This window comes from Larimichthys crocea, chromosome XX, assembly GCF_000972845.2.
Source record: "Larimichthys crocea isolate SSNF chromosome XX, L_crocea_2.0, whole genome shotgun sequence".
NCBI lineage: Eukaryota > Metazoa > Chordata > Actinopteri > Sciaenidae > Larimichthys > Larimichthys crocea.
Window position 1 is genome coordinate 7765264 of NC_040030.1, and position 14956 is coordinate 7780219.

The following is a 14956-nucleotide window of genomic DNA, read 5'->3' on the forward strand; positions in this document are numbered from 1 at the left end:
ATTAAAAGTACCATAAAGGTAGGTAAGGTTGCTATAAAGACAACACTGAGCACTACAGACACAGTATAAATCCCTATAGGGATATTATAAGTGTGTGTGTGTGTGTGTTTAGGTGGGGCAGCTGGAAGTGATCCTATTTAGGTACCAGCGTACAGGACTTTTGTTGGGCCCTAACCCTTATTTGACAGGAAATCCACACTTCAGCCGTTAACGGGCGGCGGACTTAAAGCCCTCCAGAGAGCAGCAGCAGGGGGAAGAAATGGTTTGAGGTAAATGCCAGACGCCCGGCCCTCCCTCATTAAGACGCGTGCAGGTCATTTGATTTTTTCTTTGGTCCCTTTTCCTCTCTTTGGTCGGTGTGCAGGAAAGTACCAGCAGGTGTAGAGGTGTATGTGTGTGTCTGTGTGTGCTCAGGGGGCTGCAAACAGCGAAGCTGGGCCTTGGCAGTAGGCACGGAGGTGCACTGTGCACCATACACACATCGCACCAGCAACGTCAATCAGTGTCAACCCAAAGAAGAAATCCAGACGCTCAGAAAATCTGTCTTGGACCAAAATTCTTGTAGATTGGTACCTTTTGAACTACAGCTAGCCCTGTCCCATGTGTTTTACAAGCCTCAGGTAAATAAGTTAAGTCTGACAGTTGATTATGCTTCGAGGGAGAAGACGTTGGAAGTCGGAGTGCTCTTTCATAACAGACCAACGCAATGGGAGTATTAATTTCCATGATTTATATTTTCTCTCAAAGCCCTGGGCCTATCACCGTGGATCAAAAATGTCAGTTATTCTGTGGTACTGTTGATTAAAGCATGGGAAGATTGGTAGCACTGTGTCATACAAGGCTGACAAGAAACTTTATTTGATTATTGGCTTAAGTGACGCTTTTAACTGCCAGTCACAATAGGGTGCAGTTCTTTGAAGAAAACATCAAAACCAACAATTACAAAATCATTCCCAAATGATTTGTGATCAACCAAAACAAAGTCACAGGGTTCCTAAGAGTTGATTAATCTGCTTGTTTTGGTATTTAGGGATGATCAGGTTCAAAACATGGAAAGTTGTAAAAATGATTGTGTAATTTGACAGAAGAAGTAACAAATCAGACTACGTTTTCTTTGTTATCCTTTGCAGTTTTCTCCTTTCTCCGACAGAGAAAAATAGTGGGTTGAAATTTTTTTAATATGTGCTTTGACAGTGGGTGTTCTTGGAAAGTATGCCCACTATGCTGTACGTACTCTCCAAACCGTAAGTATGGCTCATTAGTCTAGCAAAACTACAAAGCATGTCACAATAATGATGTTAAAAATCGCATAAAATTCCACTCAAAATTACTTTAAAGGCTCTATTCTTATCTGCTCTTGCTTTTCTCTGCTCTCTTCCCATGCCCGCATAAACACACACCTATTTCATGGCCTGCTGAGCCACGTAAAGAGGTGTGGACAGGAGAAGTGGGTAGGAGGCGGAGGAGGGTGACTAAGAGAGATGGGCAGGCAGGTTTTTGACATTGTCATCTACCAAGGCCGGAACATGTCAGCACTTATAAAATGCAGCCTCATTTGGTTCGTTTTCTAACTCACTCCTTACAGCGCTATGCCAACACGTGTGGTTGGAAGATAAACTCATTTTTACACACAGCTGATGTTCTTATCCAGCTGGCAGCCTCAAGTCTTTGATTCCTGAGAGCAGTTGGCAGAAAGCAGTTCAAAGGACTAAAACTAAAAAATTCCAAACAACCACTGTGTGTGTCCCAGCAGTGTTAACGTTGGAATGAAAAGTCCAGTGCGTTCATACACGAGATCATGCACGTGTACACTTACTCTGCCAAATCTTTAGTATTCAAATCTTGAGTTGCATTCTCTATTCTGATCCCCCCCGTGCCTCATTGTTATTATCTCAACAGCTTTCACCTGGACTCGTCTTATCAGGGTCCAGGTGTCCACGCCTCGACCTGGAGCATTACCATTACCAGCACTGACCGTCCTACATGCTTTCACTGCTTTCCCTCTAATTACTTTACACCCCAGCTGCCCAACAAACAGTCCCCCTGTCCCCACTTCCCTCCATTCCTGCAGATGAAGGAGGCTAATCACCGGTGTGATCTCTCCCTTTTGACCTCTGACCCCCCCGACACTAGAATAATAACCTCCATACCAGCCCCCTTACCCCACGACGCTTCCCCCCCCAATTAGGAGGGTGCTTTTCCCCTTGCAGATGACAGATGAGGGGTCAGGGGGTTGTCAGACCCCCTTGGTAGTTTTTTCTTGTGCCCACCAAGGGATGAAACAGGAGGACGCCCTTGCCTTTGGGAGTGACGCGGAAAAGGTTTGGACATGGAAGTCATATTGACATAGATAAATGATTGTCGGGGAGCTGGGCACAGGAGCACAAAGAGTGAGGAAGTTGGGGTGGGAAGCAGATGGGAAATTAGATCTGTTGGATGGAGTTGAGGAGGAAAGATATTCAAAGGAAAGTTGAGACTGAGGAGGGAAAACTGAGAGAAAAGAATGAGTAAGAACAATTGCTGCAGCAGGACTGAAAGATTGCGACACAAAGTGAAGAGAATCAGAGGTCCAACAAAGAGATATTGAGTGGATTGAAGGATTGAATGAGCAAAATGCAAACAAATAAAAGACAGAACAGAGGAGGAAAAAAGACAGAAAGAGATAAGGCATCGCTCGCTGTGCTGAAACACTGCAGCGAGCCTTTTTCCTCCGCTGCAATAAAAGCAGAGCTGCAGTCCAATGAATCAAGGCGTCGGGGGCTTTGCTCTCTCTGTTGTGTGTTATGTCCACTGCTAATGGCCAGCAGATGTGGAGGTATTTCACAAGTGTGGCTTTGGAAAACATTCCCGCACATAAATCCAATTAGGTCGGACCCTGCACACGAGTTAGCTAGCAAGTAGGCGAGCGCACTCACGACCGCCCAAACGCTCGACAGACACAGTTGACTTAGATAATCAGATTTCTCACAGCAGGTAGAAGAAGATGTAGACTTGGTTAAAGATTTTCTAAGCTTAAGTAAACCAATGTTGTAATTTGGGATTTCGGCTATTTGGGTTTGTCTGGTTTTGATGTTGTGGTGGGTGATCAGCTTTGACAGCTCAGTGTTTGCTGTCAGGGTTTTCTTTACACAGGTGGTCTAAAGAGCACAGTTAAGCTATACTAGGAAGAAAAGATCCATGAGACAATGTCATAGATTGCATTTGAAAAGCACAGTTGGAACCGAGGACGTACCGTCAGGCCAAAGTTGTATCATCAATTGGAAACGCTACGTCTCCCTAGATCACCTGCCCTGGGATCCAATAATGCAGAGTAACCATGCATGAACTCTGCGCCAAACTAATATACCTCGTCAAACTTCACCATAATCATGTTTCCTCTGGGAGTCATTCCACAGAAATAAATGTCACCCTCCCAAAGTCAGTCATTTGTTCCTGCTAGTAAGCTTTGTTTGGAGGAGAGACTGGTAGCCAGACGACCTCTGGCTTGTATCTGTGATTCCAACAAGGATTTCATTTTTATGGCCTAAGGTAAAAGGCCTATTAAAAACAATAATGAAATCATGCAAGAGATAAATGTAATATGTTTGTCATTAAGTCCTTAAATTGCAAAGTTGGCTCACAAATTTCACTTCATTCACTGTAGTCTGGCAAGCACGACTAGGTTTATTTGTATGGGACAGGCATTATTTCAGGTCATACATCAGCACAATCCTGTTTCCTGATTCAGCTGGCTGTTTGCTCAGCTTCCCTTCCTTTTTTACTGTCGCTCCACCTGTCAAGCTAGAGTACATTACCATTTACAATTTTAACTTGCAGTAGCCATAAACAAAAGCAGCTTCTCACTTCGAGCCCCCGACCATGGATTTTGTGGGATGAAAGGATGATGATAGATAGGAAGCGTGAGCTAATGCTACCGAAAAAAATCGGATTTTACTCAAAACTCTTAAAATAACAACAAAATGGTCTTTAATACACACTTGATGGCTACATGTCCAAGTAAATTTCCTCATTATCTGTCAATCCAAGTAGAGGGCATGTAAATTAAGGAGCAGCATTGTTTGTAGAAGTAATTGGCCCTATTGTAGGACATACATATACATATACATATATATAAATGTTACTAAAATGCTATCACTTTCAAATAACTGGGTAGTTTGGATGCTTAATATTAAAAAAAAACTACTCGGATGAGAAACACAGTTGTTAGACTTATGGTCCAAAGTATTTCCCAATAAGTCAGTTTTATGAAAACAACCCAATATTGTAAAAATCACAAAAGTGCCTCGGGTTCTTTATAATCTGTGCAGCATATGACACCCTCTATCCTGATTCCAATAAAGAAAAACTCCCCCCAGAATACATCAGAAAGGGCAACACATGCAAACATTTGCAGAACAAAGCACTTTCCAAACTCTATAATTTTGAGTGTTGCTTGTATCAGAGCCCCATGCGTACTGCTTCAACAGCTCGACAGGCCTGTTGTGCTTAGTTATGGTTACTAATGTTTGGTTGGATATAAACCGTTACTAAGGTTCAGTCATTGGTCTAAATGTCATGTTTTTTTAAAAAAACGGCTGCTGTTGTGGAAACATCAGATTCCCTCTACTTTATGCAACAGTATCGATTTCTAAATAAAACCAAGGAGGAAACAGGTTATGCAATTGTGACATGCAGTTTTTATTTCACGTCTATAAACTTGAAAGTTTTGAGAGAAGGCAGGTGAAGTAATCCCTATCAGGAAATTGCATCTGGGCTCCTGCTGTCAGCTTTAATCGCCTCTCACTGAATGTTTTCCAGGATAGAATCTAATATTAAAAGTCATTTTTGTTGTCTGTCATATAAAATGTTTTATTTGGGAGCTTTGCATGTGCAAGATCTTTTCTTATCTTACGTATACTTTTTGGACGTGTCTGTCAATCAAAACCTAGATAAAAGATAGCAGGACTGCAGCCTGCAAATAAAAACAACAGCATGGCGGATAAATCATATAGTCTGCATTCTCCTCTGGATGCTTTATGTGAAATCCAGTTATTGTGCAAACACAGTGTAAGCCAAGTCATAAAAGAGAGCTGACATATTTTGTCCACATTTGGGCTTGACCACAACCAGTAACTGGTATATTTATAAATAATAAAAAAGAAAAAGGCAGCAGCAAACTGACCACAGCCTACATGCACTAACAACATCTCAGGAATTACAACAATCAGATACAATCTGACCTAGAGCCAACGTTCAGCAGTCTACTGTGTCTGGATCATGAGCTATTGTTTCTAGTGTGGCAGCTGCTGCATGCTTGTCTGGCACCTCATTCAGTGCTAACTGGCTCCACGTGTTTAAAAAGGACAGGTCCAGATACATTACATGCACCTTCTGCGCACACATCCACATATACAGGGGCGTAAAATGCACACCTCGCCACACGCCACAGACAGACACACGTGCACACACACACACACACACACACTAACTAATCCCCTGGCTTTAGTGGCACAGCGGGAGTGTGGTGGTCTTGTGTGGCTTTATTAACTGGGGTGGGGCAGGGAGAGGTGAGATGGTAGAGCGAATGGATGGAATGGGATGGAAGGACGGAGTAGAGGGGGGGAGAGAGAGAGGACAGAATAGGGGGGACGGGAGGGAGGGAGTCCCACCAGGTGCTAATAGATTTCCTGCAGCTTTGAAACATTTGCTTGCGCTGGTCCCTTGGAATAGACTCAGGTTTCATCTGTGGCAAATTACCCGGACCGAGGATTGACCTCCCTTCAACACACACCCCAGACACACGCCTGCGACACACATTCTGACACACACTTACCAAGTGGGACAGACGTGAGCACACACCCACAGTTACGCCTACATAGCACTAAAATACGCCCTCAGAGGTGAAATGTTTTCACCTACTCATATTAATATACATGTCTTTAAAGGAATTATTAAACATTTTGGGAATATGCTTATTTAATTTGACTTCAACAGACTAGCTTGGTATAGAGACTATAACCAGAGTTCCAAAATTCAAAATACACCTAACAATGTTGTACTTCTCTTGTTAAAATTTTACAGAACTAATGTGATTTAAGTGGGGAGTTACTTGGTAGAGCGATTTCTTAAAAAACAACAGCTGGATGCACTGACTCAGCGCGCGGCATCCCAAAGTCTTGTCATCAAAGTAAGGGGTGGCCAATTTTCGTACTTTCATGCCTGTACAGCGAAATGAAACCTGCACTAATATTTGGAAACCAGCGCGAGTCAAAAGTTGCATAAAAGTACTGGGTGGGACCATAACAGCCCCTGCTGCGTAACTCAAACAAATTTAACATAACTTTTCCTTTTGTAAAAACAGCCATGATACAAGGTTAATTTTCCTTTTTCTTACGAAACTAGCTTTCCCTCATGTAAATCAAGTTTAGATTCGGCACCTCCGAGGGTGAGCCAATGGTTCTTTGCAAGAAAATGGTGGAATGCTCCCTCCAGGTTGGAAGTGGAAGGAGTTCAATTATCAGCATTGCTGACGCTCCTACTGGACCGTTGTGGGGAAGAGAGAACTGAGTTGGAAGGCAAAGATTTTCTGATCTATCTATGTCATCTATGGTCACGAGTTTTGGGTAGTAGTCACTACAAGAATGAGATTGCGAAAACAAGCAGCTGAAATAAGTTTCTGGGCTCGGCCTTAGAGATTTAGGAGGGTTTAGGAGCTTGGACATCCGGAGGGAGCTCGGAGTAGAGCCACTGTTCTTTCGTGCAAGGGGTCAGCTGAGGTGGTTTGTGCATCTGATTAGGATGCCTCCTGGGCACCTTCCTTTGGAGGTGTTCTGGGCACATCCAGCTGACAGGAGATTCCAGGGCGGACCAAGAATTCGCTAGAGGGACTAGTGAGCCCACCTGGCCTGGGAACACTTCAGGATCCCCCCCAGGAGGAGCTGGAATTTGTCGCTGTGGAGAGATGTGTATCGTGTTTGTTTGAGTAATCTGAGGGTATAAATGTGAGAAAAGTACAAGGTTAAGATTTTTATGGGGTCTATGTGTCAAAGGCATCCATGAATGGTTGCCAGCTGGTTGTCAGATAATCTTGCAAATTAAACACGAACAAACATATAATGTATCAGAGGTGTTGGTCGGCGTGCTTTCATACCTTTGGAAAGATTTCTTATCAAAAAGTTCCTGTTTACATTCTTTATACTAAGCCAAGCTAATTGGCTGCTGGCTGTAGTTCCATGCATACCCTCCAGATGCAGTCGTGTAACCATTGGGAAGAAAACAAACAAACCTACATCTAAAAATCTAACTTCTTTTTTTTTTTAAGTCGCCCAACATGTCCTGACTCTGTGAGATTGAAAACTGACTGAAAACTTATCTAACTCTGAGGCAGAAAGCAAAACGGTGTCAATTGCAAAATTTTGAACTGCTCCTATAAACTCTCACGCTCAGTACCACAGAACTAATTATGTATTTACACAAATTTGCACTTAGTCAGCAACTAATTACCCGTGCCACACACACACACACAGAGGTTCACCGCACGCCAACTCTTTGATAGATGTGGTGGGAGAGGTGCTGCACTTGCCTGTTTGCATGCTTGTAATTTCTACTGTGGGTGGTGTGTGTGTGTGTGTGTGTTTGCACGAGTGGTCCAGACTGAAGATGAAGGTTTGCGAATGAGTCACTGTTGCCCAGGAAAGTAAGCGTTTGAACATACATGTATGTGTTGGTATAAAGATTTACAACTTTGTTTACCTGTTGTGTGGCTGTATCTTTGTACACACACATATAAATATGTGTATGTGTGTGTTTGTGAGATGCAGCTGTAAACTAATGTAGACACAGTAGATTAGGGGATTTGATCTTTAAGAGGGTAAATTTTCTGTGTGTGCCAGACCTTGGTGCTTAATCACGCACACTCTCATTACACATGGACAAAACGCTGACTCGCTGTCCTGATCAGACACCTGGGACTCACAACAGAGGAAATAACTCACGCTTCACCAGAATAAAGGACGTCTGCCTGACTCCATGTCTCTGTTATGTAATTAACTTGTATCAGATCTATCTGATATGTGTCGGTCTCCGCAACAAGAGACTCATCGTAAGTTCGTCTGGCGGAGTGACTCATTGTTTGTGAGTGTGAGCTTGAATCTGACTGTTGGGGCTGATGCTAAGTAAGGGAATCTGCTGCTTATCAGTCAGTTTGGCAGTAAAAAGAGAGAGGAGGAACAATAGTCATAGCGAGGACTAGATGCTGACAAATGCAGTTTATTATTACCATTTACTCTGTTCCCATGAGTGAGTCATGCTGCATCACTGCTTGGTCAACAGATTAGTCTTATCAATAGAGAAATTACGATTTCCTTTAAGGAGTCGGCATATCCAAATGACCAAAATAATATTTTCTTATTTTAGAGGTATCTAGCCATGCACATAGTTATGGTGTTATTTGTTCTGGTTTTAAGATGTTTGTCCCTGAGATTTGCCCCTAACCGCGATACAATGGAGGTGAATGAATTTTGTTGTCTGTGGTTTCAATAAACTTGTCTTTAAAGCAACATTGTGCATTTTTTCCACCACAAAATTACCAATTTTTAAATATTTTGATGCTACATTGACATGTAATCAGGTAAATGTGTGTCTGTCATTTCCACTCTGTGACTTTTGTGCTCTGGGTACAATCTCCCACCAGAATACTTACTAATAATACAGTAATACTTTACAGTGCTAAGTCAAACAACATCATCTATTTCACTCTGGAGAGACTGGATCATGTTTTATAGAGAAAATCTGCTTTGCTTATCCTCTGATGTCCTCCGGCTGCTGAGCATCAACTCAGCTGATTTACAGAGTTTCCTTATGGACAGTACAGTAAACTGCAGTGAACCATAGCTGCTGTTAGTTAATGCTACGTAATGTTAACTAAGTTTGTTAGCCAGGCTCAGCAGCCTCTTCGGACATAATGGCAGAGGCAAAAACACCAAAGGAGACATTGAAGTCGAGAAGAGAAAAGGAGGGAATGCCACCAGACAAGAGTAAATCTGGGACTGACATTGAGTCACTGGTGAGAGCTTCGTGAAATATTATAGGACCTAAAGTTTTATTCCATTGTATATTTTGTATAGTCGTATTGTTATATAACAAGCCGATATACCAAAAATCACAGAGCTTGGTGTGGCCAGTTTTTATTGGAAATATTTACTACCAAAGAAGTAGTCACTAAGAAGATTGCATGTTCTGTGGATTAACCAGAGTCATATGGAAACTGCTTCCACAGTATGTAAAAAGTTATGTGCTGGGACTATTTCTTGGCCAGGAGCAGGGACTTCTTGGAGTCTTTGCTGGTTGCCTGGGAATCACTCAGTGATGAGAAGACTCCACATTTATGTTTCCACTTGTCTGTATCAAAGAAATGAGATACAAAATGTTAACATGCTTTTGAAGAGTTGGTAGGCAGCGAGAAAGTTCATTCATTTATTTCCCAAAATGTTGAACTACTCCTTTAAACTCTTGTGAAGACAGGTTCCTAAATTACAGTTTTTGCTGAATCAGTAAGTGCGTAGTTTAATCTTCTTTCCGGTTCGGACACCATTATTTAAAGACAGAAAGAAAGTTTTGACAGCTTGTTTCTTTTTCACCTCAGGTCTGTCTGCACATCTCTGTAAATGCTTCTCTGTTTTCTCTTCTCCTCTGCACCACCTCTCCCTTGAGATAAGGACCACTCATATTTCCAGTCAAGGACAGCTGATAGAAAAACGTGGGTGATGCTGGTGATTCAAAAACCACATCAAACCTCCAGTACTGGTCACTGCAAGGCCCAATGAGGGAGGGTGTCTCACAGCTGCCCGGGGTATTTTTCTGTTTTCCCGATACAGCCAGGGCCTCCACTTCACTTTCTCTGCGGCCAAAAAAACATAAAAGGAACATGAAAAGCCAATGCTACCAGACTGCAGCAATTACAACAAAGTAATTGGGCAAATGACCAGCAGATGATTCACAAAGTAACCAAGCTCCCAACAGTGATCGGAAGTGGCGCAGAGACAGGGGAACACGTGAAGAAGATTTAGAATCCAAGCTGTTTTGGAAATACGAGGCAAAGGCTTTGACTTTGCCAAGCCAATTGTGTAAACGTCCGGTTTTAATAAAGCTCTTTTCCGATCTTTCGTATGGTTCGAGTTCCACAAAGGCCATGTAAATAATTTATTTAGCTAATTTTCAGAACTGCATCAATGCAGGCTTGTTTGTATGGACAAAAGTCATCAGGCTGGCCCCTTCGTTTGTCTGGAGAATAAGACATTCATGTTTTAACTATTTATGATTTCATATTTTCAATAGTACACATTTCACCTCATGTGAAGACCACAATGTCACCTCCCTAGCTACTGTAATTCTTAGTTAATGGTGCATATTACAATGAAATGTGACACATTCATCCAATGAAGTTACTTAACTCCCAGAGCGAGCATGTGGTCTCCAGGCAATTACACAAATTCCCTTAAAATTAACCCCAGGTAGACCCAAAACCACTTGGCTGTAGGTTGTACATGGATTCCAAAACAGCTGTGACATTGTACAAAATGTACCAAATGCTGTGAGTAACATTTAAGTAACACAAGGCAGTGGGGAAACACCAGACTTTCTTCGTCAAGAATACAGTCAGGGCTGACGCTGTGCTTGTCGGATCATCAACAGTGTAGGAAACCATCTGCCACCTACAGAGTTTGGGAGGTTTGCATGTTACAATTTGCGTAATTTTATCAAACTGGCATTCCAACAAAAATGTGTACTTTATGCTATGATTAGCCAGGTGTTTTGCGGTGTGAGAATAGGCAGGGTTTGAAATCAAGCTTTGTTTTTTCACCCCACTATTTCTGTCACTTTTAACGCAAGACTGTCCAAAACTGTGCACCATGACTAATCGCATCAAGAGGACAAAAAACACTCAAAGGACACAGTGTTTATGGAGACAATGGGATACAGCCAGGAGGAAGCTATGATAACATGTGGCCATTTGGAACAAATATAATCCCTTTTTGCCTTCAGACTTTGTACTACCTTGTTTGTTTCAAACACACCGAATCCTTTAGATCCAGAATCGAAAGATACTTGCTTATCTCAGAGTTGCTCAAGAACTAATCAGGGAGTTCCATGTGGTTACCATTGTGATGATAAAAGTAAAACTGATAAACAGGGATGAAGCTTATGTCAGTGTTTTACATAAAATGCACTGCAATCAAAGGTATTTCTTTGTTCAGATATGTCTTCCGGAAACTAGAGGCTACCTGGAGCTGCTTACCATCTGTATACACGATAAAATGCCATACTTTGAATGTAATCTCCTTCATCATGATCTTTAAAATATTTTAAAAACACAACAGTGTAAGGAGTTGCATGCAGTTGACTGCTTTCCTTAGGGTACAGACTTTCGGAATAAGAGAGGCAAAGTCCATCCGTCTATCGCACTTATCCTTTAGAAGGTCACAGACGGCTGAACCAATCCTAGCTGAAATTGGGTGAGAGATGGGGTACGCCCTGGACAGTCACAGGAGAAAAACCTTCCACACTCCACACAAAAAGGCCCCCGCCAGCAGGTTCATACCGCGGACCTTCTTGCTTTGAGACAACAGTGCAGACCACTGAACTACAGAGGTAGTGAAAAAAGATATTCTGTGGGGAAGAACACGATATGCTAAACATATCAATCTCGGCTTCCCTGAAAAGAGATCCCCTCGTGCATTATACATATCACAAGATATCTATTACAACAGTTGTGATTGGGTTTTGAGCCTGGGCCAAACAAATGCCTTTATGAGGTGTTTGAATTTCAATGAAAGGTTATGAACTTCATTTGGGATCTGGGTAATTTCATACAGCCAAAGCACCGAGTCAGAGAAGAGCTAAAAGACAGGAGATGCAAAGACAAAATAAAACCTCAGCAATGCCCTGGTGGTCTAATCTTTGTGCTTTGTTGTCGATTGAGGTTGTTTTTTTCTGACCGCAACCCTCAAAGTTGTTCTTTCTTCCCAGCAAACATCTGCCTACTGAATCCTTTGTAGCTTGCATGTGAGCAAAAACAAAAACTTCTTGGTGGTGGTCAGATGGGTTCGGTTGCAGGCATGAAACAGGTTTCGTGTGTGGACTACGTACTCTTTAGTAATCCAAAACTAATCATTTGCTGTATTCGCATCCACAGGATAGGAAGGGAGAATGCAGAAAGCATATCTTCTTCATCTTGCATGGTGAGGAATGTTAAGAGTAAGCATCAGTTGAGAAGAGGTAGTGGGGCGTTTTTTGAGAGCAGTATATGCATATAAATGAAGTGGTGAGCTACAGTATGCACATGGGATCTCCTTTTATTCTTAAGCACTAAAGGTTCACTCTGGTGTATAAATGACGTGACACCATCTCTATACTCCTTGGAAAGTCCACTTTGGAAAAACAAATCTGCCGGAGTAATGAGACTGTTAATACTTACAAATGTAATTACTTACATAATAAACTCTCTATATTTACACTAGAGGCCGTTTACTTGTGGGACTTCAGGCCAGATATCAATCAGTGACAGAGGGACACAAGCCTGAAGACTTAGGATAACAATCAAAAACACAACAGGAGTGACCTCTCAGTGTAAACTGACTGGGTTGTCTTGTTGCCAGACTCGAAATCCAGAGGCCCTGGCAGGAAATCCACCGTGTGCTGTTGACATCGCAACTCATCCGTGACAGACAAGGAATAACACTTTTGGAAAGGAAGAGTTTGGAGGAAAAAAACAAAAAAAAGTGGAGTCCGAGAAAGACAGGGTGCCGTCACTGGAAAACACGTTTTTTAGCATGATAATAAATCTTTCATACAATGTTCACTCAAGGAAAGAGAATGCAGTAAAAACAGAGATTACACATGGTGAAAATATGCTATGGTTACAAAATATATTATAACAGTAAGGCAAAATCCGAGGGGGTTGAAGAAATGTACTATGTAATTTCTTTGCATTACTGTGTTGATAAATTATATTTTGAATTGGTATTCAGTTTCCATCAAATCAATATTCACCTAAAATGGCACTTTCAGAAAGTTCTGCTTGATGCTGTTGTAATCAATTTCTGTCACATGGTCTGTAAAATATGTAATTTTATATTATTGGTCTCCATATAGTCATTCACCAGCTGTGCTACCAACAATAAAGGCCATTTTTTATTAAAACTAAATACTAAAGACATTGTAATTGGTCTCATTTAAAATGTCCCAAAGCACCTAAAGGATTGTAGTATTTCTTCACGGGGATAGAGGTATACCATACTGAACTAGGGTTAGTTTTTAACGTCTATAATAAAGAGTAAAATGAGCCTGTAGTTTGTCTTTGGGGGGCAGTGAGGAATAGTGGCTCTAAGAATCTGGGCTTGAGCACAGCTGGTTTCAGGTTCAAGTGTAAAGCGGACTGCGCTAACGAGAAAGTCACTTACTATTTGATCAACATGCAATAGGGAAAATAGGAATTATTGTAAATTTATGACCAGAGAACATTACGGGTCATTGTTAATGGACGTGTCCTTGAGCCAAATTCAATGTTGTAGAGAGATGTGGCTGGAGCTACGCCTCCAACGTTTCTTTTCCTGGACAGTGTTGATTTTGGCTGGACGTCAGTTTCTGATGTTGGCTAGACACTGGGAGAGCAGACTCAGGGTGCTTCCTTCTCATTCTCACACACATTTGGATGGGAAATGTGTGTTGGCAATGTGACAGAAGTTAGTAACAGAAATCTGATCCACTGTGGAAAAAAACAGACATTTTGCAAGAAAAGGACATCAGCCAGAACTCTAAAAGCAATGCAACAGATAGTAATCATAAACTTTTATTCTGAATATACCTTATTTGCACATGAATAAACACGTTTTTCCTCCCCAGGATTATAAACATTGTTCTTTTTTTCCTTTTTGTTGAGAACAAGTCTGTTTTGTACAAATTTTTACACGACTGATTCTGGAGAATCAAGCTCCACTAAAGTGTAACATATTAAAGCACAATCGAGGGAGACTGACAGAGAGGCCCACCAAGAACCCTCCCAAAACGGAGCCTGGTTAGGGGCCACTTGGTGGACGCTTCCATCAAGAGCCTGCCTTAAAACTAAAGGCAGAGAAAGATTGACTGACAGGCCTGCCAATCGTCTGCCAAAGAGTGGCATCAAAAGGTAACAGACACACACACAAAAAAAACAAAACACACACATTAAGCAGTCCTCAAGATTCCAGAAATAAAAAGGCCAACCCACACGATCCATACACAGAGCACCAACAGAATCAAAAACACTTCATATCACATCGAGAGAATATTATTCCTGAGGTGACAGCATCTGATTTTAGCACTTAAGAGTAGAATGGAACATCTGGACGAGCATGGAGCTAATGTTCATTCTCCAATGTATTCTGTGCATTCCTAAAAGGATCCAGTTGAAGCATTTTCACTCATTTCTTATCTGTACAATGCACATCTCTGCGCAAAGCGACTTAAAGGACCATATCAATGCTTTTGCGAGTTTAGCCCCTTTCACTAAAATTCATTTATATTTTACAGTTTATTCCTGCTGACCATTTCCAGTTTTCTCCATATTTGAAGGCATTTTCTAACTTTCCAGGAAGCCTTTAGTTTCCATTCATTTCTGTACAGCTTTGATTTTCATACTGTGTGCAAATGGATGGAAACAAATCGCTGCCTGGAAGTAAGAAAAGCTATATATATATAAGGAGTCTACCAGAGTCGTGCTAGCAGCAATGTGTTGGCTTTAATTGGGCGCAAGCTAAATGCTCAATGCTGAAACAGTTTACAGTGTTAGACAGCGGACTTAGGATAGAGGATGGGATACAGCTGAGGTTTACGGGAATGCAATTAGTTTCACAGATATTAAGACATAAACCTAATTATTAGACACCTTCAAATTTCAAATTATCTTATATGGAAAGTCCAAGGATGACTCAAAAAGTGG

The 14956-nt window shown here is 41.6% G+C and overlaps 1 protein-coding gene across 1 annotated transcript in view; it reads left to right on the forward strand.

The window, feature by feature from the left end:
• The window catches only part of LOC104928802 (E3 ubiquitin-protein ligase TRIM38), an 899066-nt gene that overhangs the window by 605216 nt on the left and 278894 nt on the right, over nt 1-14956 (forward strand). The gene's annotated exons all lie outside the window — the stretch shown is intronic.